Genomic DNA, 2,839 nt, shown 5'->3' with positions numbered 1-2,839 from the left:
TCCAACCAGTCCATTCTAAAGGAGATCAGCCCTGGGTGTTCTTTGGAAGGAATGATGGTAAAGCTGAAACTCCAATACTTTGGCCACCTCATGTGAAGAGTCCTCATTGGAAAAGACTCTGATGCTGGGAGGGATTGGGGGCAGGAGGAGAAGGGGACGGTAGAGGATGAGATGAGTGGATGACATCACTGACTCGATGGACGTGAGTTTGAGTGAACTCTGGGAGTTGGTGATGGACAGGGAGGCCTGGAGTGCTGCAGTTCATGGGGTCGCAGAGTCGGACATGACTGAGCGACTGAACTGAACTGACTGAACTGATATGTATCTGGCTATCTCTGGTGTAATACCCATCACTGTCCTTCTATCAACCTCCCCCTTAGTGAGGCTAGGTCAGCAATGTTTCCTTTGTTATAATTTAAATTATTCAGAATGTTAGTTAGTCCTGACTTCTCTAGAGAAGGGCCTCAAGTGGGAGTTCAATTAGGTGCTTTTGAGGCTAAAGTGGCAAATGTGTCACAAAAATGGAAAGAAGCATTTTTTCCATATCTGTGTCTGTGGCAAATCCATGAGACCTGCATATTTGGTGCTGCCAACTTTGTAGCTTTGTAGCTTTGTAGGAGTATTTGGGGACAGCACCTCAAGCAAGGAAGAAGGATACTCACTGTGGGTAGTGCCCCTTTTGTGTTGCTTTTGGAGGGCAAGCATAGACATACTATTATTTGAGTCTAATTAGAAGAACTGAGCTTGTTTTATTCATCCTGAAGATGAATACATGGAACAATGACTATGTTGGAGAAAAATACAGGATTTGATTAAATTACTTCTTCCTTGTATTCCTTGTTTATTTATTTATTTTTGGTATGATCATCTGCCAAATGCAAATAGTTTTCAGTGAAAGAAGAAAAAGGTGTTATTCTTACGTTGGGGAAATAAGTCTTTTAGGGTATATGAAAAATAAGCATGGAAGAGACATACTATAATATATGGTCAATTGTTTATTTTCAGTTTTTGTGTGATGATTTTACTGGATTCTACATGCCCAAGGTGATTAATGAATGCAGAATAATACAGAGTTCTAGTAGGAGGATAATACAAGCACATGTGCAAACCCATTACAATATAAAGCAGCTTTGATAAATGGAAGGTGACTATATATTATTTCCTTTGATATTATTGAATATATTGAAGAACCAATCTGGAGAGATTCTGAAATTTAACCTCTCAAGAGAAAAATGCTTACTTGAATGCCAAAATCTATTCACTTTAGAAATTAGAGCATCTATGATATAGATTTAATCCAAAACCAGTTTCTGACTATCATTTTCACCTGTTCCAAAAAAGAAAAAGAAACAACCAAGCTAAGAAAATGGTCTACTAAGTCCAAAATAAAGAGAAAAAAATACAAGTTTCAAGAAAGATTAATGAAAAATTACTTGATTCAAAGCAGTGACATTCTGCTACTCTTTAAAATATTACTTTTTTTTTTTTTTTTTAAAGTTAGCTTCTCTCTAATAAGGGTTTCCTGATTGCTCATAGTGGCCCTCCTGTTCTGGGAAAGTGCTGGGACCTAAGTCTCCATGGACAGGTTCGCTCTGCCTATAATTGTCTGTCCACTTTTGATGTGACTCTGAGCTCCTGTAGGTGTCTCCTGACTGGCCATGGGAAGACCCATGCTGGTTTCTTGAAGTGGATCCGGACCTTCCTTGGCTGGTCACGGAATGCCTCCCTACATCTCCTGAATATCCTCCCCTGTCACTGGCCTGACTAACACTGGATTCCCTGTGTCTACTGCTTTCAGATCCAGTGGAGGTCTGTCCATGGCCAGTCCCAGAGCGTCTGGAGCTGTCTCTTGATTGTTCATGGTGACTCCCCTGTCTGTGGGAAGTTCCGGATCCAGAGTCTCCGTGGACAGATTCTCTCTGCCTATGTGAGTCTGCCTGCCCATGACGTGACTCTGAGCGCCTAGAGGTGTCTCTTGACTGGCCATGGGAAGACCCATGCTGGTTTCTTGAAGTGGATCCAGACCTTCCTTGGCTGGTCACGGAATGCCTCCCTACATCTCCTGAATATCCTTCACTGTCACTGGCCTGACTAACACTGGATTCCCTGTGTCTACTGCTTCCAGATCCAGTGGAGGTTTGTCCATGGCCAGTCCCAGAGCGTCTGGAGCTGTCCCTCGATTGTTCATGGTGACTCCCCTGTCTGTGGGAAGTTCCGGATCCAGAGTCTCCGTGGACAGATTCTCTCTGCCTATGTGAGTCTGCCTGCCCATGACGTGACTCTGAGGGCCTAGAGGTGTCTCTTGACTGGCCATGGGAAGACCCATGCTGGTTTCTTGAAGTGGATCCAGACCTTCCTTGGCTGGTCACGGAATGCCTCCCTACATCTCCTGAATATCCTTCACTGTCACTGGCCTGACTAACACTGGATTCCCTGTGTCTACTGCTTCCAGATCCAGTGGAGGTTTGTCCATGTCCAGTCCCAGAGCGTCTGGAGCTGTCCCTCGATTGTTCATGGTGACTCCCCTGTCTGTGGGAAGTTCTGGATCCAGAGTCTCCGTGGACAGATTCTCTCTGCCTATGTGAGTCTGCCTGCCCATGACGTGACTCTGAGCGCCTAGAGGTGCTCTGGCCATAGGAAGACCCATGCTCGTTTCTTGAAGTGGATCCAGACCTTCCTTGGCTGGTCACGGAATGCCTCCCTACATCTCCTGAATATCCTTCACTGTCACTGGCCTGACTAACACTGGATTCCCTGTGTCTACTGCTTCCAGATCCAGTGGAGGTCTGTCCATGGCCAGTCCCAGAGCGTCTGGAGCTGTCTCTTGATTGTTCATGGT

Source organism: Bison bison, unplaced genomic scaffold, assembly GCF_000754665.1.
Source record: "Bison bison bison isolate TAMUID 2011002044 unplaced genomic scaffold, Bison_UMD1.0 scf7180017864381, whole genome shotgun sequence".
NCBI classification, from domain to species: Eukaryota; Metazoa; Chordata; class Mammalia; order Artiodactyla; family Bovidae; genus Bison; species Bison bison.
Note: the sequence above shows the minus strand (reverse complement) of the source record.